The 26056-nt window shown below is 37.0% G+C and overlaps 1 long non-coding RNA gene across 1 annotated transcript in view; it reads left to right on the top strand.

Moving 5' to 3' along the window:
- The first annotated feature begins 6131 nt into the window (after window positions 1-6131).
- The window catches only part of LOC107653738 (uncharacterized), a 53657-nt gene continuing 33732 nt past the window's right edge, over window positions 6132-26056 (top strand). Inside the window, exon 1 of the long non-coding RNA XR_001630261.1 lies at window positions 6132-6372. This is a non-coding gene — a long non-coding RNA (uncharacterized LOC107653738). The remainder of the gene's footprint in view (window positions 6373-26056) is intronic.

Consider the following 26056-nt stretch of genomic DNA (forward strand, 5'->3'; position numbering starts at 1 on the left):
ATCCTGAATATGTGCATTCAGCCTTGGATTAGGCTACTCCTCAATATGAATTTCCTGCAGAGCGGCTTTACTGGGACCATCTTAATCTGTGAAGGGATTTATCTGCTTATGTGTCATTATCTAACCACGTCCAGACAACCGGAACTGTTGCTTACCTTGTAATTGAGTTTTTGTCCTCTCGTCTTTCTTCTTCACTTCAATGAATCATTGCTTTCTGATGCCTTTGGGGGCATTTTTTTTTATTAGTTTGTTATCAAAAGGTCAGGCGGTGTATCTGTTAAACATGACTTGTCCCAACTGTTGACTGTCACACTCCGCTGATAACAGCCTGCCCGTTTCCATGGAGATATTTCATTGTCTGACTGTCTAGATGCCCGGTGACACCTGACACGTCAGGCCCGGGGGTCGTGGATTGGCCGTGCGAGTCAAAAATCGAAGGCTCAGCTGCCCTCTGCATCTGCTGTGGGTCCACAGAGACGTTAGCAAATACATCGCAAAATGCAGGGGCCTGTTTAAATCACTGCTTCTTTTAATAATGTGAGGCCATTTGTCATCGTTTTACTGAATGGCATGTAGGGTTGGGCATTGTTTGAATTTGATCAATACCAATTCTGCTTATTGATTCCGATCCTTATCGATTCCCAGTTTCGATTCCAGTGTGGTTAAAAAAATGAAGTCAAACATTTAGATATCAAACATATTTATTCTGTGTCTCTTTTTACAAAACGTTTAATTGCTGCTGAATACCATGAACAAAAATCAGCCGGCTGCATAAAAACTACTTGATTAAGAGCTGTTTGTGTGCAAAATAAAGCTGCAGGATTCTGGATACATTTTTATTTTTTATTTTTTTACATTTTTTTTTTTTTAATGGAGGTTGTTCTACAGACATTCTTAATTCTGAAGAAGAAACAGACAACTAAACAAAATCTCATGGAATTTATGAATGGAATGATTCAATGACTCGCTCAAGATTTAATGTTTCATTACTGGATGAATCAGTGTTTTTAAATGAATCTCTTGAATGAATGATTCAAAGACAAAAACATTTTTAACAGCCCCTTTTACAGATTTTCCCTGTCTATGGTACAGGAAATGACTGTTAACCTATTAATATTTTACAGTTAAAATTACAATTTTTTTTACAGTGTGAGTTTTTAAGGTTAAGTTTTTCATTTAATATTTATATTTTAGATTATTTCAGCTTTGTTTCAGATTTATTAAAGTTTTCTGAAGTCCTGTTATAGTTTTTATTCACTGAAAATCTTCCTCTGTGCTGCAGCTCTCAAATCAGTAATATTTAATCTCATTGATGACCAACCTGATCTGCATTTCACTTTATTTAGCTTTTTTTTTTCTCATCTCACTGAGATATCATAAGACTTTGAGTTATTTTATGGTGTTTTGTGGTGTTTTCTGTACTATTTTGAGCTGGTCATTATGAACTGTTGTTGTAGAGCTGCATAAGAATCATTTAAAAATAGATTTTCTTTTTCTACAGAAAATAATAACAGCATATGGGTTTGGAACAACATGACAGTTGAGTAAATTACAAAAAAATTGACTGCTGCAGGGAACTGGAAGTTCGCATCACCCTGGTTCCCTTTAATAGGATTTTCCATTGGCTTTAAATTATTACAGAAAATAAGCTCTTTGACCAAGAAAATGAATGATACTTAGCCTAAACATTTTGTTCATCAAGGTAAAATCGTCGCAGCATTGTCAAATTTGTAGACTAAATGCAATTGTCATAAGCTAGGCTATAAACAAACTTCAACAAGTTCACACAATTTCGTCACCACTGCTTAGCCTCTGACAAATCTTTTAATCTTTATCTACAAGTCAGAAAGTTTGAGTTAGAATACTTTGTAAAAGCGTGAGTGTGAACACAACAAGGCTTTAAAAGTGGACTAGTAAGTAGAATAGTTTTCCTGTTTGGTGTGATGACGTTTAATTTTTGTGACAGCCTCTGTAGTCCCATTTAGCCATTTGTTAGTGGGGTATTACTGATTTATTTTATGTCATAAAGTGTGAAAATATCTTGAGCTTGTGTCAACCAAAGACCTTATTGCAGGCATTTAATAAAAAATCCATTCAAAAACTCACTGAATTTGAGACAATGGAACCGGAAGTTCACAAATACTAACTCAATTCCAGTTTTTGGAATCATTCCTGCCTTCTATTTATTAATAATTAAACAATTGATCTTGGTTTTCATCTTTAATTTTAATTTAATCAACTCTCAGTCTTTCTCAGAATGCTGTTTTTTGTGAGATGCCATAGGTGCAACGCAAACCCCAGTTGTCTTATTTTGTTCAATTTCTGTAAATCCGGTGTTTTGTCATTAAAAATTATGCTTAGGTAGAATCCTTAAGATTTGCTGAATGATCTGACTCTGAATCAGCAGTTAAAATGAGAACTGAACAAATATGGCCGCTCTATTGTCTTTTTTGCTGCGTTGAGTCCCGTGTGATTGGCCGGTTGGCACAGCACACTGTGTTTGATTTCCTGTGTATGTTCTGTTACAGTATTATTTTATTCAGAATGATCTTGTCTGACGAAATTCAGAACCAGGACTGGATACAGAGCGTAACCGGCTGCTAAAATATCCCCGGTCCCTTGAGGCAGCCAGAGGCCATTCTCTGAGAACCCAGCTAGAGAGGACATTCTGTTCAAAGCTATTCAATGGAGATATTTTTTGTTCGAGAGATTTTTTTTCCCTTCTTGAACTGAATATCAATCAACGGTCGCCTCTTTAGTGTGCTAAAGCTCGGGAAAAAAATCACACCACTTCCAGACAAAAATAAATAAATAATAAAATCACAAAAGAGTGAGAGAGAGAGAAATGAGGTGAAATTGCCAGCCATCCGTTCCTTCGCGTTTAATGATGCTCTCTCCGAGCGTCTGGCGTCTGGGTGTCAGAGACCATGATTTTTTATCGCAAACACTGCAGCTCAGCGGGGTGCGCGGTTTTAGCGAGATGGGTCCGGATGGGGGCAGTCAGGTTGAGAGAGTTAGGGGGGCTCGGGGTGGTTTCGGGACCCTCTCAAGGTGCCTCTTCCATGGAAACGCAGCTGGCTGAACAAGATTCCCATCAGTCGACAAATAAGAGACAAGCTGGGCTCTGTCTCCACACGGGCCGCACTGTTACCAGGAGCCGGCAGCCAATCGCGTCCCCCCAGTGGCCTATTTCGACAAATGGGCCTTTTCTGCGACCAATCACAAGTGAGCAGCCTTGTGACATCATACGATAATGAAGTAGACTCATCGTAAAGCTTTTTTTTCTAAGGCCGATTGGCTCTCCAAATGAGTGATTCTGCTTCAGGAGTCGGAGCGGCATCGCTGATGGAAGGCCATCTCTCTTCACTATCTTTGTCCTGGTTACGGGATTGCACGGTTGGGGCCTTTTGATCGGTCCCCATGTTTCCCAGCTCTGCATTTGGTTTTATTGTGCATTAGTGCTGACCCTGACCAATCACTTTCAATCACCATAATTCTCTGATTACAGGAAATATGCAATGAGATGGATGAATAGCTCTTAGGGCATTTCAACCCTGGACAGGTTCCAGAGTTTCACTTACCTCTGACGTGCCGTCAATCTCTCTTTCTCTCTGTATCCCTCTCTTTTTCAAATGGCAATCGATCCTTACCAAATGACACTAGAGAATTTAGAGACACTTTTAGATATATTTGTCCATTTTGAGAATATTGGCATCATTGATATCCATGCCTGTTTGACAGCTTAACAGAAGTGGAAGTTTCCCCTTGAGTTGGTTTCAAATATTGGTTTCAATTTTTTTGAAGTACTACCTAGAGTAAATATTATTATATCAGGCACACTGCTCTCTAAATATAGAGCATTGGTCATTGAAAAACTTACATTGGTTGACCACTACCAAATGGCCTAATTTGTAAATAAATCTTGGCTTGAATCTTGCTTAAGCTGTAAGTTAAAAATCATAGTTAATTTGTCTAGGGATCTTGACAAAACTTCTGGTTTGACTGAATGACATTTTAGTGTAGAAACTGGTATGAAGGTGTACGACAAAGGATAAAGGCGTTATCTTTTGTCACAATTTCCAATTTTTAAACATAAAATCTGCTGGAAGAAAGTTTGTCCATGCTAGGCATTCAAGTTAATTTAGAATGTTAGTTCTGGTTGAATTAGTTGAATGAACATGCAGATTTTTGCTTTTCATTGTTTTGTGTGTTGTTGTTTTTTTTTTGCTTCTTTTTGCAACTCAATAGATAAACTTGTGTAGTTTCACATTTGGCTTTGGGTCTTTTATTATTATTATTGTTATTTTAAATACTTGTGAAGTGTTTGGATGGCATGTCAGTGACCAGAGCTGTTACTTGTGTGTTATCACCTGTCAGTTAGTGAGAGTTACATCAGGGTTTCAGACCGCTGCCCTAGAGACTGCAGTCTGAATAACCCATGTTCCTATTCCTCCACTATTGTTGGTCCTTAAATATAGTTTATTTAGGTCTGTTTTATGTTAATTTTTGGTACATATGGTTTTGTATTTAAAATTATGCTGTGGTTTAAGGAGTCTGATTTGTTTGTTGGCTTTAGATTGTGTTGATTCAGACCTTTTTTGCCTCCATAAGAAAATGTAATTGTCTCCAAGCTGACCATTTATAGGTAAAGGTTTAAAGTCATTTAAAATATTTATAATACGATATTTGGTATTAAAATTCCCTTTATTTACATCACTCTTTTAAATTACTCCAAATGTTTAAAATGAGTTCAAATGCCAGTTTGAATTATTTGCTATATACTGTAAGTATTAAACTGACATTAACAATTTTTTTTGGCTGCAGGCACTTGAAATGGTGACGGGATTGAAAAGACCCACAGCCTCATTAAACATGATTTGAATTCTCCACATTCTCCACTCGCCCCTCTTCAAGTGACCCAGCCAGCACAGCAGCTGATATCTGGAGTTTAACAGCCTCCGGAGAAGGTGACAAAAAAAAACACTGAACACATTTCCTCCGCTGTTACATTTTTACTAGTTCTGCTATTTACATAGTTAACATGAAATGGCAGCCCATCTTACTTCGTAATGTGTTGTGAAATGGGAAAAAGTGTAGGGCAGAACTTTTATCCACTGGAAAATTGATTGTTTTTTGGAAGATTTCTGTGGCTGTGTTCAGAATCAACTGCTAGCAAACTGAATACAACACGGTATATACTACATGCAGCCTACATTTTTTTTTAAATAGTTAATAAAACAGTAAGCATAATTCCTCTTTTCAAACAGGGGTATGGTACAATGTAAGTGTTCAGTAGCTCAGACAGTAAAGACTAGGGTCATGGTTCAGTACCCAGGGAATGCACTTACTTTTGAAATGTGTACCTTAAATGCAATAAAAGTTGGTTTTGGATAAAAGTGTCTGCCAAGTGCAAAAATCTAAAGTGCATGCATAAATCGGCAAGTGGCAAGGTATCATCTTCGCAGTGTTAAAAATGCCCTGACTTTTGACAGTCTATTAATAAAATAATGTCAAGAAAGAGTTTAAAATCAAAACTGATATTACTTGCACTCTGCATCCGTCACTTTGGGATACAATATTGAGGGATACAATATTCTGTCTTGTATGCTGCAAATTTTCTGTGGATAAAGAACATTTAAACACTGTGTGATAGTAAGCAATAGTAGGAGTAGTATGGTAGTATGCTATTCTGATGGGTGATTGGGGGCGGAGTTAAAAAATAAGAGGGCTTGATGATGTCAGCTGAAAAGGAAAATCATTTCAGAGGCGGAGCAAGTTGCTTTGCCAATTGATTAGGATGACAAACTTTCACAAAAAGAATGTATTAAGAAAGTAAATAAGAGTAAAATAAGTAATTTTTCTGTTTTAAATTTTTTTTTGATGTTATCAAAGAAGAGTAAATCAAATTCTTATAATACAGAACTCTCTTGAAGGTTGATATTAATATACTAATGAAAAGTTACAAATCTCAAATGATTGTCTCTCTTCTCTTGTTTCAGCAGTGCTGTACTTTCTCTAGACACACGTCTGTTTAGCGGTTACGCCTGCTTAAGCACACACACACACACACACACACACACACACACACACACACACACACACACACAGGCTCGTTGTACAGAAGTGCTGCGGTTGGGAGGAGGAGGAGGAGGTGGAGGGGAACAGCTGCTCCCCACACAGAAGCCGGTTTCCCAGTCTGACAGGCAGCGAGAGGCAGCCAGTGCCGGGGCTGTTTTCCCGGGGGCCCTCGGGTTGGTTCGCCAGCTCCGCAGCTCCGGCTTGGAGGGAGATTTTTATGGCGGCGGCGAAACACGAAATTGACCAGAAAAAGTAGGATTCTTTCCTTCACAAGGCCAGGCGCTCGTGTTCTCTGTGAGTACTCTGCCATTTTTTATTTTTTTTTGCTAAAGTTGCATGGACACAAAGGATCATACAGTCCTCGTTGTCCTTTTTGTGTTGTTTTGTTTGGCTTCTCTCTGCCTCTCTAAACCGTCAAGAACTCAGTTTCCTGTGAGAAACAACTCGGGCAGTTTATCACTCGCGTTGAGTTGCAGGTTTCGTGAAAAGGGAGCTTTGTGCTTTTGAATTGCAGCTGGGCAAAAGGGTCACGGCCAGAGGCATTGGTGCTGTGTGTATATGTGCAAACCAAATATGGACTGCGATCTGATAAAGAACGTTTATGAATGTTTGTGAATCCTCTGGCATTGCTTTTGGAAGTTGTGGGACACGACAGCATGCTTTGAACTTGGCAGAGAGTGAGAAACTTTGCGTAAACTGTTGGAAGGACTGTACAGAGACTCGCTCGCACTGTTACACACTCATGGCTGCCGGGTTTTGAATCAGTGTTGCTTTAATATAGTATTTAAGGAAATATCGGAACTTATTCTTTTTTTTTTTTTGCCAGAATACTTTTTAAGCGAGTAGCATTAACCTTAAAGAAATAATAAAATAAAAAAATATATTTTTATTTAAATATATATGGTATCTAAATCATGTATTGAGGATCTTTTGTTGACCTTTACAAGCTATGATTTCATTGAGAGGCTGATTAATATGCAATATTTAGCTCAAGTGAACAATTTGAGTTACTATTTCTCAAAGTTTAGTGTCAAGTTGGTTAATTTATTCAGGAACAATAGATCATAACTGCTTGTGTTGTAATATACAATACATATTTGTAGTAAATAGTTGCTGAGGCAAAACCATAATTTGAGGCATTTTTAAGTCTAATTGGCTTGTTGGTGCAGTCATTTCTTAGTCCAACTATATTTATTGTGTCAAAAAGCATTTTTTGTTTGGATTTTATCAGTCTAATGTTTGCCATTATTCACGTGATTTGGTTTTTAGACAGCCTGTCTGTCTGATGCTGTGGCACTTCACCTATTCTTCCAGAGCCTGAGTCCTGTAAAATGTCTTTTTTCTTTAGGAGAAGCCTTGCTTCACCTTTTTCTGTTGCCCCCTCAGATGACCTTGTTGTCACAGGAATGAGATGTTAGGACAGGCATTAACGTGCGGCTTTCTCTTCTAGAGTGCTGTTTCAAAGCATGGCCAGAGGCATGGAAAAGAGGGAATGCACAAAAAGAAAAAAGGCGGAGGGCAAAAAGGCAAAGGAGTCGAGTAGTTTTAGCTTAGCTTTCGGTTTCCAGGCCATTTTTTTGTGTAAGGTGGGATATCGCAGTTTAGTTGTCAACATAGCACAGAGAAAGAGAGAGATAGCGAGTGAGCGAGGGGCCACTACTGAATCTAGTTCTCTATTTTAGGTATGTAGGTCACTATCCTCTGAAGTAGCAGATCTGCACACCTTCTTAATGAGGGCTTCTGAAGTCTTTGTGGCAGATGGTTTATTTTTGGCTCTTTGCTGTTCTATATTAAAGTTTCTTCAGGGCACATCAAGTTGATGGCCAGGCTTTTAAAAAACACAGATCTTGTCTCTGATCTCCTCTCTAGTCCTCAGTTTAGACCAATGTTTCATCTAATTTGAGGTTCATGATGAGGAAAACCTATTTCTATTGGGCGAACCCATCAGTCACCTGAGAAGAAACACTTCTGAAACACTGTACTAGAACTCTACAGTAACTACAAACCTAGGAAAATACATAAATTATATAATATATATAATATTATATAAGAAAAAAAGAAAAAATAGGCTTTCTCTGTCATTCTGTATTTGCACACACAATTTCTAAGTACTATATTTTCATCTATAGTTACCACATTATTTTTGAACTATATTTTAGGAAACATTTATATGATTAGATGAGATCAATTTTCTCATCTAGCATGACATAATTGAAGCTCCATGCGAAGTAATTAGGAAATTGTTGTTAAAGAAATTTTAGTTGGCATATAGCATGTCACAACCTAGGAAATGTCAGTTTTCCTCTCGGTTTGTGTCTTTTATATCTATATTTTTATATAGGCTAACTATGGCAGGATGATATTGGTATGTTTGGAAACAATTTCATTTTGTACCGCTATGAACTTGAACTGTTTATACTGTTATAGGATGCCGTCCTTGTCTCTCGAATAAATCAAATGTGTTTCTACAAGATTTGTAATATCTTTAATTAGGCTGTAGAAACACTATTGTTTTAGGATTTTTGAGTCTGCATTTGTTCTGGTCTGCGCTGGAGTAGCATCAGAAGTGGCGCAGCTTAGAGGGAACATTGGTTCAGTCCCTAATGAGCAGTGCTGCTCTTAACTTAGTTATTTTGACAGGAAGGAAAGGAACATTGTTATTTTGTGAGTGTGTGTGTGTGTGTTCTCGTCGCACTGCTGCGGTTCTAACGGGTTAAAAGGTGGATGCGTACTTGCTCTCGGTTGACAGGCAGAACGCCGAGTGCCAAATGTGTTTAACTGCCTCGCAGGCTGTAAATTTGTCACACTGTCATTTGCCGACATGTTTTACATAAAACATGTTTTTTTAGGTATTAGGTTTCTGCAGAAGCTCATGCTAGAAAAGATCATAACTGGAAAGTTCAGGATTGAAAAACTTTTTTGACAACTCGTGAACAGAAACACTTCACTTTCTATTATTTGTTTTAATAAGTTTTGTTCATATTATATTTGGATCAAGTTTTTACATGACATATGGATTATTATTCCATTCTAATGAGTAATAATTTTATCTTAATTAAATGAAAATAATTTTAGGCAGCTTCTCCAGGTTTGATTCTATCACCAGGGTTTTCAAGAACTACTTTTAATAAATGATATCCATTATTTATTTATTTATTTTTATCAGTTCTGAGCTGTTTTAAATATTAAGAAGTATAATTGTTTTTTAATCCAGCATTTCTTCATTTAGCTAAAATAAAATAAATAATTATTTAAAATAATTATTTTTGTTTTAATTTAAGATTTCAAGTCTCACAGACATTTTGTTTAAAACATAAATCTCCCTTGCATTCCTTCAGGCTTTAGTTCATTAGTTTAGCCAGATTCTGACACTCCACAAATTATTAGTTTGACTACAGTTGTCAGTGTAAATGTTTCAAATCCCTGGTTTAATGTTATTTATAGAGGGAAACACACACACACACAGGTTTTGTTATCAAAAAAAGGTGCTAAGAAGCTTTCTCTCTCTCTCTCTCTCTCTCTCTCTCACACACACACACACACACACACACACACACACACACACACAATTCGTGTCCTGGAGAGCCATAAAAGAGATGATGTCATGTCTGAACTGGAGACTGTGTGTGTTTGCACTGATCCGTTTCTCATTCAGAACCATTGAATGGGCCAGATCGCTCTGAAAGAAGAAATCCCCAGCAGACGGCCTGAAAGTTGCCTATTCTAGTCAAATTTAATTTAACTCAATCTTCTATAAAAATGTAGACCAGTTTTTTGTACATTTTAAGGGTCTATACCTATTCCAGGAGGGATTTATGATGATTGTAAGACTGAAAATAAAAGAATGTGACTGATTTTGGTCATCCTTCAAAAAGCCTGCTGCTAGTGTTTTTTTTTTGTTTTCTCTCTCTTTTCAGCTTGCTTTTGACAGGTAACTTATTTCAACATATTTAAAGGCAACATTTGACTTTAGTATGCTGTACATACAATGAAAGCTTTAACAGTAAAAATATTTTATTGTATTATTTTTTTTTTGTAAGTATTTTTTTTAAATGCTGGCTTTAAAAAATCCATAGGTTAATATGATAAATCTATTTAGAAAAGCAGTGTATGTTAAATTTCACATGCATTTTTGTCTGTTACACATATTCTACAAAGAATTTTGACAGACTCTGCAGGTGTGATGATTGTGATTTGAAACTTTTACTGGTATTTTTAGTGACCTTTCAGAGTGTGTGCACATTACAGAACAAAATAAACATGTTTAGTGAATGTTCACTACAATTTATGTGACATCATTACCTACTCAATGGCAGGTGCACAGTGACAGGGCTCTTGGGGTGAAACACATCTCTTTGCTTTTATGGCTACTCAAAGTCCTTGTTTTGTCCTTGTTTACTTGTTAAATGTCCAGCAGTCTTTCATTCTTGGCTTTCTGATGTCCGAAAGGGATGGGGTGGGACTGCATTGAGAGCTGCTCTTCATCAAGGGCTTTTGACTGCTGTCTGAAGAGAGGGGAGTATTTCAGACACAAAAGGCAAACACACATATTTAGTGTGAGACAAAGGCTGTCCTGTGCTGCTCAGCAAGGGGTTAAACTCTCCTTTTGTTTGCACGCAATTAGAAGATCTCTAGTTTGCCTTGTCCTGTCATCAAGACTTTAGGGTTGAACACTCAAGAAACCTGTCAAGAATGTGTTTGGGTCATATTTCACCACAAAATGTCAAATTAATTTAAAAGAAATTATTGTGTATATTTAAATAGAAACTTTTACGTGAAATTATTTATGTGAGAGTTAAGTACATTTCACCACCAAATAAACAACAACAACAAAAAAATCTCATTACTATAATGTAAAAAAATCCATATTTTATTTGTAGAATATTTATAGATAATGGTAGTATTTGTTGTACTGCTTAATTTTGATTTAGATAAAATCTTTAGTAATTTTATTTAAATAAAAATTGATCCATTAGATTTACTTTTGTAAAAAAAAAAAGTGCAAAATGCATAATTACTATAATGAGAATCACCAAAATGATGGGAATTACAAACAAAATGATGTAGTAGCATAATGCCCAGAAGCAATACAGTAATTGGAATGCAGAAAAATCGGACTTATTGACATTAAATTAATGTCACAATGCAAAATATGATTTATTATTCTTTAGTTGGGATGTAACGATTAACCGCGAGCGGGTTGAAAATCGTTTAAAATATGTGACGATTCAAATCGGTTGAGATGCTAAACAAATCGCGATTCATTTAGGGGGAGGAGTTTATATGAATGCATGTCTGAGGGGAACTTACTGTCTTTAGAAAAGTTTAGATGGTATTTTTTCTTTTCATCTTGCCTCTGTATAATGCATATTAAAGTGCATAACTGCAGCGCTGCTTTGTTTACAGCGGAAACCAAGGAAACGCTTTAAGCGCCATCTGCTGGCAGAGAGTGAATCTGCGTCTCATTCAGCTCATCCGCTGTTTCATGCAGATATTTTTATGTATGGTTTCACAAAACTGAAGTCAAACCATTCTGTTTTTGCTTCAAATTTCGAAATTATACAATCTAATTTAGATTAAAAACTGCTCATGTTGCATGTATGCAGCATCTTTGTTTGGATCATGATTAAAATGCAGTGGTTGCCTCTAATTTTAAATGGAAGGAGCACAGACAAAGCCTTAGTTTGTTATATGAAGAGATTTCTTTTATTTGTGTTACTTATGTGTTTGATTTGGGGCTTGTTTTAAAATTTCAATTTAGTTTTGTTATTTACATTTACATTATATTTAAATTTTGTCATTTAGCCTTTAGATTTTCTGATGAAATGTGACTCATGTTTTTATACAATTTATTTTTAAGTAAAGCTGTTGTATTTCAATTTTTGTGCAAATACTGTTTGTATTTAGGCTATCTAACCTTTAATTTTCTTTCTTTTTTACCTTCTCTAACTACAAAAGCTACTTTAAGTTGTGAAATGAGCATGCTAACAATTATTTAACATACTTTAAATGTCAAGTATATTTTAGATTTTTTATTTGAGAATAAAATTCCTCAAAATACAAAGGGATCCTCCCGTTTTGGGGCAGACACAGGGGAATACTTTGTGTGTGTATGTGTTGGACTAAAGCGCCCTTGAGAGGCAGGTTTAGAGGCAATAAAGGGAGATCTGGGAAGTGGAAACTCAATAGGGGCTAAAGCGCCCTTGAGAGGCAGGTTTAGAGGCAATAAAGGGAGATCTGGGAAGTGGAAACTCAATAGCGGCAGGGTTTTGTGTTGCTATTGTGCTCATGAAGTCTCCAGCATCTGTAGACAGCAGCCTGTGAAGTAATGAGTCGTCTAGGTTTATATTGACCGGTCTGGTGCAGTGGCCATGGGGACGATTACATTTGCTATTGAGAGTGAAAGGATTACACATCTAAAATAATTGAAATGCAGGGAATGAATAGATGGAGGTTGAAAATGAGGCTGTCGCTCTGCTAACCAGCCTCCCTCCGTCTCCCTTTCTGATTTTTTTTTTCACCTTTACTTGACGTCTCAAGAGCAGGACTGTGGAGATTATAATAGTTATTTCCCCCCACATTTTCAAAAGTGCAGGTGTTTTACAAAAATTGAATTGACTATATTGACATAAATTGTAATTAATTAAATATAAACATTATAGTATATTATATTAATACATTTCAAGTTTAATCATGTCATTTAGGGCTGCACAATTAGAAGAAATACGTATGTTCTTTTAATCATGATTATTATGTTGATTAATAGAACAGATTTGTTCTAGTTTTGACATTGAAGCTTAACCCATGTATTATTATATATTACTATATAATACTATATATTGTATTGTTATATATTATATTATTTTAATAAATGAAGTTATTCATGTCATTTAGGGCTTTAAAATAAATTCTGATGTTATTTTAATCATACTTAATGGAATTAATAGAATTAATTGATAGAACATAATTTTTTATTATTATAATTGCCATGTTCTAGTTATTGGAGGGTAAACCATCTACATTGCAAGACTGTAATTGTTTGCAATACTCAACTGCTGCAAAACATGTTTTAAATCAAGTATTTTTATGTAACAGGGCATAAATGCACTGCTATAATTGTCGCTTTTAATGATTCCATCTGTAATCTTAATCTTAATTAATTGTGCAGCCCTAATATCCTTTTATTCATTTTAAATTGCATGTAAGATTTGTGGATCTGGTGAATGTTGCAGTTGAACATTTTCTCTTTAATTATTTTCTGGTTTTATGATTTAAACATTTTAAAAGTGAACAAAATTTGATTGCTGTTAAAAGCTCTCCACTAGGACGATACACTAAGACTTTTTCTCTGTGAGCGGGAACCCGATCTGGGCCGGGACCGGCCTTCAGGGAGTGGGGTTGGGTCTCTGTTTACAGCCTCCGTGATTGATTTCACTTACGGCCGGCCGGAGAGGCAAACATATGCATGCGCTCATGAGACAGAAAGCTCTTGAGGGGTCCACCGGAGCAGAGGGTGGGCGTAACACAGCTGAGGGACTCAGAAGTCTGAACCGGAGGCGTCTGCCAGCAGCCGAGCGCGGTGAACTCTGTGCCCTGGTGTCGGGGGGGGAAAGAGGGGGTGGGATACGTTGGTTGAAATCCCCAGACCACGCTGTAATAAGATCAGACCTTAATGGTGGTCAGGGTATATTTGAGATCGGGTCCATATTGGCTCTGTCTGGAGTGTCACTTGCATAAGTCTGGGCTTTTGGGCAGCAGAGGTTTGAGTGTATCTTTGGAATAACCAAGAGCTGAGCTGATGTCACGTCATTATTTTGTGTTTCTGTGCAATGTCAGACCTGTTCCACATCAAGGTCAGCAGAAGACTTAATGTGGACAGAAACACAATATCAAGCCTTTTTTCTTTTGGAACGGTGTCTTTGGTTCAATCCTCAAATGTTATTAATGTTCCCAGCCCTCTACGAACACCTTGGCAATTGAATCGCCATTGGCTAAGTTTGGGAAACACTGCCCTAGACCACAGAGCTGCCTTTGGGATCCTTTACTGTGATTCAATTAGACATGCCTTGTGTTTTGGAATTCTTGATTGTATCTCATGTTGATTCGTTTGGTCTGCTGGTTACTTTCAGAATTTCAATTCAAATGAAATAATTCTAAACATTCTAAATAGAATTATTTCACAGTTACCTGGTTAAGGTTCTGAAAGAGAGCGAGGTAATTAGTTTTATTTTACAATCAGCATTGTTACAATCCTAAATCTGATTGGTTGATGTCAGTTGCAAAGGTGTTTTTCTTTCTTTTTTTATTAAACTGCATACTAATGAAGCAGTTCCAGATTTGCGTATATTAAAGTTACATATCTCTTCACTCTTTCTCTCCGATCTGTTCATTTTAATTAAAAAGACCAAGAAACTGGTTGTGCAAATATGGTGAAATTACTTTTAATTTCTACTCTATTTATTAAAATAACTTGTAATATCTAATTCAATAAGCATGACAATTTCAGCTAGGCAAAAAACTGAATGGGGCTACTATTATATTATGTAATAATATGACTAAATCAGTTATTCCTTGCTTCTGTCTCTCTCTCACGCACACATACATATAAGGGGAATCTGAACACTTTTGACAGTTAGTTCCATTTCAAAAATTGCCTAAATTTAACTGATTTCATCCTTTCTATATTTAATGGGTAGCTTGGTATATTTCTCTTCTCACTGTGTAAAAATAATAAATAAGTCCTTTTTGTGGATGCATTTTTCTAGAGAGAATCAAAATTAGTTAAACAGAGTCAAAGAGAATGTTGAGAAAGAGTGAGTAAATATACAGCATTAAATATTGAGATTTATTATACTGTCACTGTATAACAGATACTGAAGTATTTGTGTATATGAATATGTCAGTAAAAGAATGCCTCAGATTTACAGAATATAACTTTTTTGTTTGTTTTATAATTGCTATCCTTTTACATTACATTTACATTTAGTCATTTGGCAGTCAATTATGAAAATGATGTGGCTTATGTCAGTAAATCAAAAAACTATATCAAAGCGAAACGTAAATTAGCTACACATATAAATGAGGAGATATCATAAAATTCTACTGGTTTTACATAAAACTAATTAAAGTTTGTAAATGTTTTTTTAAGGCTTTTTTACATACTTAAACTCTGATTCCTGTGTGTGTGTGTGTGTGTGTGTGTGTGTGTGTGTGTGTGTGTGTGAGGTGTAAATCCTCATTGTAACGGCATTCGGGCAGCTTGTTGTCTCTGTGGAAGGGATCTCATTTTTCAGTACCACCTATTTTTTCTCAGTATCCTGCTCTGTTCTGTCCCCGCTCTGGATGACCTCCTCTGGGGTCCACCTTAAAGTGCACAGGCTGTTTCTGTTTTTTTTTTTGTTTTTTTTTATCTACACATCCCCGTATTTCCGGGTCTTGGAACGTTGATATGGCGTCACAGGAAATGAGGTGTGTTTCGTAACCCGGATGAGCCCACCAGATCTGTGATGGTACAGCCTGGGTGGAATATTAATGGTGTGTGTTTGCAGATGCGTGTGTGTGCTCATATGTGCACACGTGTGTGTTTGGGTCGCCAAGCCGCTCTGCTTGACATTGGGGTTGACCCGTGTGTGTTAGGCTTACATATAGCGGAGGTGTTGTTTAAGAGAGGGGGGTTCGGGGGCTGTATTCTATATGAAGAGACACAAGGCAAAGAGGAATTTTTTGTTTCTTTTTTTCACTCTCGGTCTTCTGTTGACTTCCACTCTGACAGGATCTTACACTTTCAGGCGCTGATGTTATGAAGCATTCAGATGGTAATGAGGGCTGAGAGAGGGGGGCAGATTCTCACATAAACTTGATTTGTCCATGAATAGCAGCTTGTGTTTGTCCTGACCTCTCCACTGCCCGGAGACACCAACTACCCCGACAAATAATTTTAGAATATTTAATAGTTTTGGGTTTTAGGTTTTGGGGTTCACTGTTGAGTCAATATGTTCTATTGTTATAATATTCTATTTATTTATACTATTCCAAACACATCCGGTATAGAAGAAACAAATTTAATTTCATTGGCAGTTTCTTCTGTTTCTGCCTTAGGCACAAAAAGTGTTTCAGGATATATAATGTTTCCTCAGGCTTATTTTTTTCTTTCTTTCTGAATAATAACATTTGTCCTGGTAGAAATCTTCCTCCGGTTTGGCTCTGGTCTGCCATGTCACATTACATTTCCTGATTATGTGTTAATCAGAGTCCTTTCACACGAACACACAGTTAGACGTTTTATTGTCTTACTTTGGTTTTTCCCTTCTAATGGTTGTCATTATCACTGTTAGCAGCTTCCTGTCTGTTAAACTCATGATCTGTTTAGTGCATCAGTTGTCTCCTCCACAGCTTTAGAAGCTTTTGTGCATCTCTTACATTTTGAAAATCATCTGAATTTCTTTTTATATCTTTTATATTTTAGCTAAATCAACAATATTGATCATTACAAAATGAATTTGTATATATTTTGTAGATTTAGATTTTATTTGTAAAAACTACATTCTTTTAAAATCCATCATTTTTAGCAAAACAACAATACTAATGTATTTTGTGATGCAAGATATTTTTGTTCTTATCATTTTGGTTATAAGTAATTTATTATCAGCAATTTTTGTACTAAATGTACACATTTGGATTGAAAAATATTTAGAAGCATTTGAAATATATTTGTGGTTTTGTTTTTAAGTATGTCATTTCGCAGCGATGCTCAGACTCCTTTGTTTCATGTTGTATTTGCTAAGGGCTGAACCAGACATTATTCTGTAGGTCAGGACTGCAAGTGACCTCAAACGCCTAGCTCATTTTTTTGGCTACAGAGAAGTGTCTGACCTATATCCTGAGACACCCTGTATATAGTGAAATCACCGGAATTTCCCTTTAAATATCACAGTGACATCATGAGTGTCTTTTGGCAGAGGATATCTGGGTTGCGTCACTGTGATATTTGGGTTTAAAGAAAACATTAAATGAGTCAGAAAAGCAGACGTCATACCATGAGCACATTTTCTCTGTGTGTGTGTTTCTCAAGGGAGAGACTTGTGCTAGAGCGTTACTTCGTCCTTAAAATGTGGGTGTTTAGACACTCCAGGAGCTTGAGCATCCCGCTGTCTTACAGACGAGCGCACATAATTAAAAGCTCTTTGTGCTGTAATGATAGGACCGCCCTTTTGTTCCTGTTAAGCTGATCTGAGATCAGGAATGAGGGACTTTATCTTCCCAGCTTTAGATTTGCTTGCACTTTCCTGTCAATATGATTGAGGAATCTAATATGTGTGTTTTTGCATGTAAATCTTTTCATTAGAAAATGCTTGATGGTTAAAACACTTGCAAAACTTGACAGCAGTAATGGGTAATAAAGCTGTTAATTAGCTATTGTGTGCCGTTAAGTTAACAATAGGGTCGTTTTACAATGCATTAAAGAACAATGAGTCTGCCGCAGCAACGTCTTAAAGCAGGTGAGTGTATGTTTGACCTGTAGGGGGTGGGAGGGCTTCTAAATGTCAAAGAAGAAAGCTTTATAAAGTGAAGGAGATGCCGAGGGGCTCTCAGTGTTGCCCCTTTCCAGCCCAAACAGACAGGGTACATTCAGTTGTTCTTATGGATGCCATAAGCATCCTTTAATTATGGTCAATGCATACATTCTCTCTTTCTCTCCCTCACACACACATACAGCTTAGCATTATCAAAGAGAGACCACAATTCTCCTCTCTTAATATATTGTTTGTTTGTTTTTTATGGTTTGTGGGATCTGATCAGGAATCATGTTTTGGCTTTGTTTGTTTGTAGATTGTTTTGCCGTCACTCTTGTGGTCTTAATTAATTGGTTGCTTCTTTTTTAAATTGTTCCCTTATGCTGAGAGACAGTGGGACTTTAAAAAAAATGATAAAAGATTAGATTTTATTAATTATTAATTGAATTAATAAATAATTTTATGAAAGAGTAATTAATTTTTACATGTCATTTAAAATTTTTTTTTTGACTGATTGATGGTGAGACTTTTTATTTTATACAATGTATTTTATTTTTTTAATATATATATTTCATAAGCATCCTTTAATTATGGTCAATGCATTATTTTCTGATGCATTTTTATATTAAAATAAACATTAAAATACAAAAATATCAAATGCATTTTGCCAACATAAATGGCAAAATACATTTGATATTTTTGTATTCTAAAATTCATTTTAATATAATTTAATATTTGATATTGCTTTTAACATTCATATTTTTTTTAATTAATGTTTTGTGCTCTATAATTGCTTTACAGTTTAATTTCTTTAATACAAATTTTAGGAAATAATTAATAGCTCTTTTTTTGTAGTCAAGACTTTAAGATGTGTGCCTGTGTACACTGAATTTTACTTTCAAAAATAAATCTAACCTAAGAAATATTTACTGGAGCAAAGATTTTGACTAACCCTGGTCTCTGCTGTTTATTATTTGTCAGGGTTGATTGTCAGCAGGTAGTTAACAATCCAAATTGTGAACGAACATAAAACCATAGACTCTCACTGTTTGTAGCAGTTTTATGGTGCCCTTTAAAATGTCTCACTTTGACAGTCTGTCTCTCCTCTTGCCGCACCATTTATTCAGTTTTGTCCTGGTGTCATTCAGTTACGGCACAGACGTGATGGATGAATGACAGCCCGTATAAAGATGTAGATCAGAATCCGGGCTGGGGATTATTTTGGTCTGATTGATTTTAAGAAAAGCTGATGGATTTAGCTACAGTGTGTTTTTTTTTTATTCTCATCGTATCTTTTGTTTAATTTTCAGCTATTTTTCTGCCAAATAGGCTCTTTGCAGAGTTAAACTTAAATGTGTTTCTGGTCTGAATGGTTGTGGTTGTGTCGGCGTGTGCTCATGTGGGTTCAGTGGCTCTCTGGAAGAGATTAAACTCTCCGTCTCCACGCTGCCGGAGTGTGTTTTCTGCGGTCTTTCCCACCCAGGTGGATCTCTGCATGTGGTCTTCCTGAACGCCCCATTTATTTCTCACAAACTAGCAGGAGAATTCAGCTTTACATCTCGCTTTTTGTATTGTAAGCTTGACCTTCACTGTATGCAACATTATTTCCATACTAAGAATGATTTAATATTTTAAAATAGTAAATAGATGTCAATATAGATATAAAAAAAATGATATTCATTAAGAAGATGATGCTGATATTTATTTCAGATTTGCCCTATACTGGCTTGTTCAGAAAACAGAAAAGAATGTGTTTTTATTGTGTTTTAAATGCCTGTGTGAGTGACATTTTAAATAATGAGATCCTTAGGATTTGCTGTATATTTCTGTTATTATAATTCAATAATATTTAAAATATAAATATTTTTTCCTCCCTACAATTTACTTAAATATGCACACAGATTCTGTTTTTCATGAACTTGCTGTTGAGCTTACATAGCTGATTTAATCATTAGAACATAGAATATTTTATATTATAATTGTAAATACTATTTATAATTGCTCTTTAAAAGTAATAATCAGCATCATTGTTGTTACTATTATTTATATATAATGTATTAGAATGTGATATTTTTATACTATATGTTCAAATGTTATTATAGATTATGTGTTCAAATGATACATAAATTACTATGAAGTAAAATTTAAGCTGTCTGAAATGCATATTTGTAATTATAATATATATATATATTTAGTAATCGTATATTTTTTGTAGCCGGTTCTGTTAACAATATTTGCAAGCCTGAATCAAATAATTGGGTTACTGCCTTTAGAAAATATAAAGGTTTGCAATGTTTATTAATAACATTCACAGTATGTCTACAAGGCAAAACCTTTTCAGTTATCTTATAAATCACCTTTCAGAAACATTGAGCTGCAGATTTTATGTAAAACATCATGTTTTTAATGCAATTCTGCTGTCTGCTCATATCTGAGGGAGCTGCGGTAAAATTGCCCTGCTCTTTATTCGTAGTGTGTCTCTTCCTATAGCAGATCTCATTTTTTTCCTTTCTGCTTTTATGCCATTGATTTTCTGCATTCTGACAACAATGACATTGTCTTCTCACTTGGCTGATCTCTTTCCTTCCTTTGCCTTTGAATTTGCTCACTTTCTGCTGTGGTTTTGTCCGTCTTCCACGTCTCTGCGTCAGATGGACAGCGAGTCTTTCGTCTCTGTGTGTCTAAATCATTTGAATAAGAACAGAGAGAGATACATGGATCTTTCAAAGTGCACTTTACTGCTGACTTTTTCAAATTCTTTGAAGTGAAATACAATCTGGAAATTTATATCAAAATATCTCCTAGAAAGCTTAAAATGATTTGATGACATTATTTCTTCAAATAATCAATGATTATTTAATGTTATTAAATAATATATGATAAATTGAAATAGAGTAAAATATCTATTTTTTTAATGTTTAAAATGTTTTATTTGAAAAGGCTGTTCATTTAAGAAAATATTAGAATTTGTGAAAATCAATGTAGTGTCATTAATAATTAAAATGTAATTCTTGTTTCTAGATTTAGGTCTTGAAATCCTGTGGTTAAAAACCTGAAAAAAAGAAAACTACAAAATACAAAATTAAATTTTTAAGCTTTTGCATGCTGTATTTCATATTAATGAGGATGTTTAATATTTGATTGAGACTCACATTTAAAAGGTAGTTATTTTATTTATTTATTAAACAGATTTACACTGTGTATGTGTGTGTGTGTGTGTGTGTGTGTGTGTCAAGGACAGCAGAGAAAAGTTGACAATGGAATCATTTAAGACCTACTACACACATAAATACAGAATTTTCATATTTAGTATGAAAATGTGTTAATTAATTTTGGCATTAGTTAATGAAGTATAAGTTCAAATTTATCTGTCAGGTTAATCTGGATGTACATGCCGTTTAAATGAAAATTTCCTATTTTTTATGTCAATTAATTTTACAGTTGAATATTGTGGCAACATGTTCATATGGACTGTTTAAATCTCATTACTTTAGCATTTTTATTTTTGTCACTCTTATCAAATTTTATTTTCTTACTGGCATTATTTAAAAAGGCATTAATTGCCTTTTTACCTTAACGTAAAAGACGAGGAGAAGTAGTAGTATAGACAATAGGATAGAAAAATACAATTAAAAAAGATTTATAGCGCATTAAACAAAGAAGAATGATTTCTAATTCATTGAAAAATCATTTTAAATCTAGAAAAATGAGTGATCATTAAATGAAATCAGAAATGAGGAAGGAGCAGTCAAGTCTGACCAGAAGGAAAAAAAATGCTGGCTAAGCTAACTGTTTCACACATGCACCGACAGAAGGTTCGATATGCATTCGATCGATGAATGAATTTGCACAATGGCAAAATCGGACGGGCTTCTTTTCAAATCCACGTCCCCAGCGTTCCCCGCATTCTGCAGTTCCACGGCAGGCAGAGAGCAAGGGTTACATCAAGGCTGCTCTGTGGACCATGCAAACAAGTCTAGACCAATGACCTGCTGAATAGCTCCCTTTGAAGAGCACGCAAGTTCGGTCGGGATGAAGAGAAATTGAGGCGGACCCTCTTTTGAGTGTGGAGCAGCCTGTGGCCGCTGGGAGGTAAGGGGCAGGGGAGAGCGACAGCATCTGCTTCCATGGTTACTGGCCGGGCATGGAGACCTCGCTATTGTGGAGAATCGGTTCTCATGCTCCCACCAAGGAAATGTCACGCATTTTAAGAGCGGCCGGTCCGGGACGCTCTCTTCATCGGCCAGGCGCTTTTTCTTCCCCACTGTAATCAAACTATAGCGCATGGCAGCTTAGAAGCTGCGAGAAACGGAGGGAGGGGTGGGAGCGGAGAGGAAGAGATTTTGTCACATGATCGCAAATCAAAATCTTATTTTGGGGTAAGATATTCGGAGCGGGATTTCTGTCCCGGGCTGATCCGGAGGGGGTGGGGGTCTGCCTCATGTTGTGATGATGGATTGCCGTAGAAAGGGCCAAAGGTCAAGGTTTATATTGTGAAGTCGGGGTCTTTTGTTGTGTGGGGGTCATATTTATGTAATTCGATTTCACTGTGGTTCGTTTGATTATTAAGAAAGAAAGTTTTGTGATCTCTTTCCAACTTCAAAAGCCTGTTTGGATCTATCTAGGTTTAATAGTTGAGTTTTTTTCTATAATGTTATTTATGAAGCATTTATTTGTGTACTGCGGAAAGGCAGACGAGTGTATTTCATGTTGGTGGATGTGGGGTGTATGCGGATGGTTTGCTGTTTGTCTTTCTGTGGGGGTTGTGGTGGAACGCTGAATTTGGCCGTGCAGCTGACGCCTGCCCTCCCAGTGAGAACACAGAGGGGCCAGATGGCAGCGGTCTACCGAGGGTTCAGAGCAGAGGATTTGCCGGGGGATCGTGGGAAAGTCTTAGGCTGAGTTCACCTGCTCAAAGAGCAGCATCAGGATTAACACCAGCCCAGATTTAACCCGCAGTCCTGAACACAAATAGATAATCAGAACCCTGGAATATATATTTAATTTACTCTCTATTTGAAATTGTGGTACCTGTATTTTTTTTTTTATATATTAAAAAAAAAAGCTCTAGTTTAAAATATATCTGATGAACAGATTGCTTTGACTCACATTAATGTTGTGAAGAATTAAGTTTTGTGCAGTGAGATCAATATAATAATAATTATTATTATTATTAACAGTAATTATAAGTATTATTACAGTAATTATATGCAGTACTACAGATACTGTGTAATGCATGTCTTGCAGATTTCTTTCTAGAAATATAAATATTTTTATCTATTATTTTAGGTCTTGAAATCTTATAGTTGAAATCTAAATATAGCCTACATATAAAATACTTAAAGGGGTCATATGATGCTGCTAAAAAGAACATTATTTTGTGTATTTGGTGTAATGAAATGTGTTTATGCGGTTTAAAGTTAAAAAAACACATTATTTTCCACATACTGTACATTATTGTTTCTCCTCTATGCCCCGCCTTTTTGAAACGCGTCGATTTTTACAAAGCTCATCGGTCTGAAAAGCGAGGTGTGCTGTGATTGGCCAGCTATCCAGTGCGTTGTGATTGGCCGAATACCTCAAGCGTGTGACGGAAATGTTACGCCCCTCACCATACTGTTGATGCCGTGTCCCGGCCGGAGCGACGAGACAAAAACATTAAAACCCATTACAAACGAGGCATTTGTTGCATCCAGTGGGGACATAATTACTGATTATAATGACTTGTACTGTCGTGTTATCTCTTTGGATTTGAGACTTTAGTCTTTGCAACTACAGATCTTCTTTATGCAGCAAGAGCTTGGAACACTCCAAAGAGAAAGGAAAAATTGAAATCGCATCATATGACCCCTTTAACACATAGTTATCTTTTTAGATATTTCTAATATATTAAATAAATACATATATCTACACATAGGTTTTGTATAGTGTGTATTTAATTTTTCTGACATTTTCTCATTAATGAGGATGTTCAACATACTCTGATGTTTGAATTTTAATAGATTGTTTGCTTTGTCTAGATTTTGTGTGTGTGCACAGAATGCAGCAGACAAAAGGTGACACGTCATTTCAATCACGCCTGCTTTCCATGTTTATACATGCAGACTGTTTACGTTTCAAGAATTTTGGCAATAATTAACCTTTTGTAAATGCATATGCAAGGTTAATCTGGAAGCATATTAATTATATATGTCCCCCAAACAAATAAACATTTTTTAGTCAAAGAATCTATGATGACATTTATGAACTATGATGACATGACTGTCATTTGTTGTTGGGTCCCACTTTATATTAAGTGGCCTTAACTACTATGTACCTACATCAAAAAATAAGTACAATGTACTTATTGTGTTCATATTGTATTGCAAAACACTGTTGCTGCTATTGAGGTGGGATATGGGTAAGGTTAGGTTAGGTATGAGTAGGTTTAAGGGTGGGTTAAGGTGTAAGAGATGGGTCAACAGTGTAATTATAAATGTAATTACATGCAGGCATTTTTTAAATTATAAGTACAATGTAAAAACATGTACGTACACAATAAGTGCATTGTACCAAATTATTAATTTAAATGTAAGTACAAGTACACAGTAGTTAAGGCCGCTTAATATAAAGTGGGACCTGTTGTTTTTATGATTTATGATATTATCTACCATGTAGATAGAAATGATAGAATATCATAGCCATTTGTTTGATTGTTAAAGGGATTGTTCACCCAAAAATGACAATTCAGTTTTTATTTATTTTATTTATTTTTTATTGAATAATTATTTAAATCATGTGGCTTCAGAAGGCTTGGAATTTAGCAGAGTACTGCTTTTGTCATGCATTTACGATCCTTTGTGGAGCTTGACAGTCCCTGTCTCACTTTAATTGTATGGAAAAGAGCAGCTCAGACGTTTTGCTGAACATCATCTTTAATGTTCCACAGAAGAAAGAAAGACTTAAGGTAGGGTGAGGGTGAGTTAATGATGACGAAATGTTCATGTTTGATTAAACTACCCTTTCAAAAGCCAGCCGAGCTGTTTTGCTGTCCCACCTCAAACCTGAAATTAAGCGCCTGTTTGATTGCACCATAAAACCTAAATGAGATTTGTGGTGTTGTCAGAAGCATGGTTCAATATTCAATTACAATCACATTTTCAATATTTAAACAGATGAGAAAATCTAACATGTTGTTAAAGGTTTGCATAAAATGTCTGGCAGCAGGTCCATTAGCTGTTTGTGTTGTGATCAGCGATGGCAGTGCTTGAAAACGCAATTCCCGAATAAGCCGTCTGTCGCCGGACTGAAGAGATACAAGGACATGACTTGTGTTCGGTCTCATGCTGAAGCTGATTTCTTCAGCCGTTACTCCTTGTTCTCCATCGGTCCTCAGTGTGAGAGGTGGATCTTGGCGTACAGTCAGGAATTTGGGCCAAAAGGGATTTGAGGTGAAGACAGAGAGCGCTCTGTTAGCAGAGCCACGTGAGGACATTCATCTTTGTGTGTTTGGTCCAAGTCCCTCATGTTTCATAAAAGCAGCTGAACGCAGGAGCAGTGATGGGGCGTTTGCCTGCTGACAGCACTGGGGCATCGTGGGTCAGACTCAAGAGCTCTCCAGCAGCTGAGAGATCAAACACTTCCACATGACCAGCCCGCCGGCCGTTCCTCAGTCAAGCCCCCCGGCCGCGGCACTCTCCAGTCCGCTGGCGGTTCCTCAGTCAAGCCCGCCGACCACGCTTTTCACCCCGAACCTAAAGGGGAATCGAAGGAGGAGAAGGTGGTCGGCTCCAGCCCCTGAGCTTGCTCCAGTGTCGGCTCCAGCCCCCGAATTCAGCCCAAGGAGGGCTCCAATTCCTGAGTTTAGCCCACGGAGGGCTCCTGTTCCCGAGTTTAGCCCACGGAGGGCCATTGGATGACGCCACCATCAATTCTCTGTTCTGGCTCGGGGCCAACAACCATCGCCCCGTGGACCTCCCAGACACCAAAGGACTATGCTTGAGGGAAGGGATCTACCAGTGTCTGGGGAGTGTCCGGGCCTGAGCCAGAACCAGCCCGCCGTCAAGCCCGCCAGCCGCGGCTCTCTCCAGCCCGCTGGCCGCTCCAAAGTCAAGTTCATGGGCCGCCGCTCGCTCGACCCCGCCGGAATCTCTGCTGTCAAACCCGCCAGCCGCAGCATTCACAAGCCTACCGGCGGTGGCTCTCTCCAGCCCGCCGGCCGTTCCTCAGTCAAGCCCCCCGGCCGCGGCACTCTCCAGTCCGCTGGCGGTTCCTCAGTCAAGCCCGCCGACCACGCTTTTCACCCCGAACCTAAAGGGGAATCGAAGGAGGAGAAGGTGGTCGGCTCCAGCCCCTGAGCTTGCTCCAGTGTCGGCTCCAGCCCCCGAATTCAGCCCAAGGAGGGCTCCAATTCCTGAGTTTAGCCCACGGAGGGCTCCTGTTCCCGAGTTTAGCCCACGGAGGGCTCCTGTTCCCGAGTTTAGCCC

This window comes from Sinocyclocheilus anshuiensis, unplaced genomic scaffold (assembly GCF_001515605.1).
Source record: "Sinocyclocheilus anshuiensis isolate Anshui unplaced genomic scaffold, SAMN03320099.WGS_v1.1 scaffold315, whole genome shotgun sequence".
NCBI classification, from domain to species: domain Eukaryota; kingdom Metazoa; phylum Chordata; class Actinopteri; order Cypriniformes; family Cyprinidae; genus Sinocyclocheilus; species Sinocyclocheilus anshuiensis.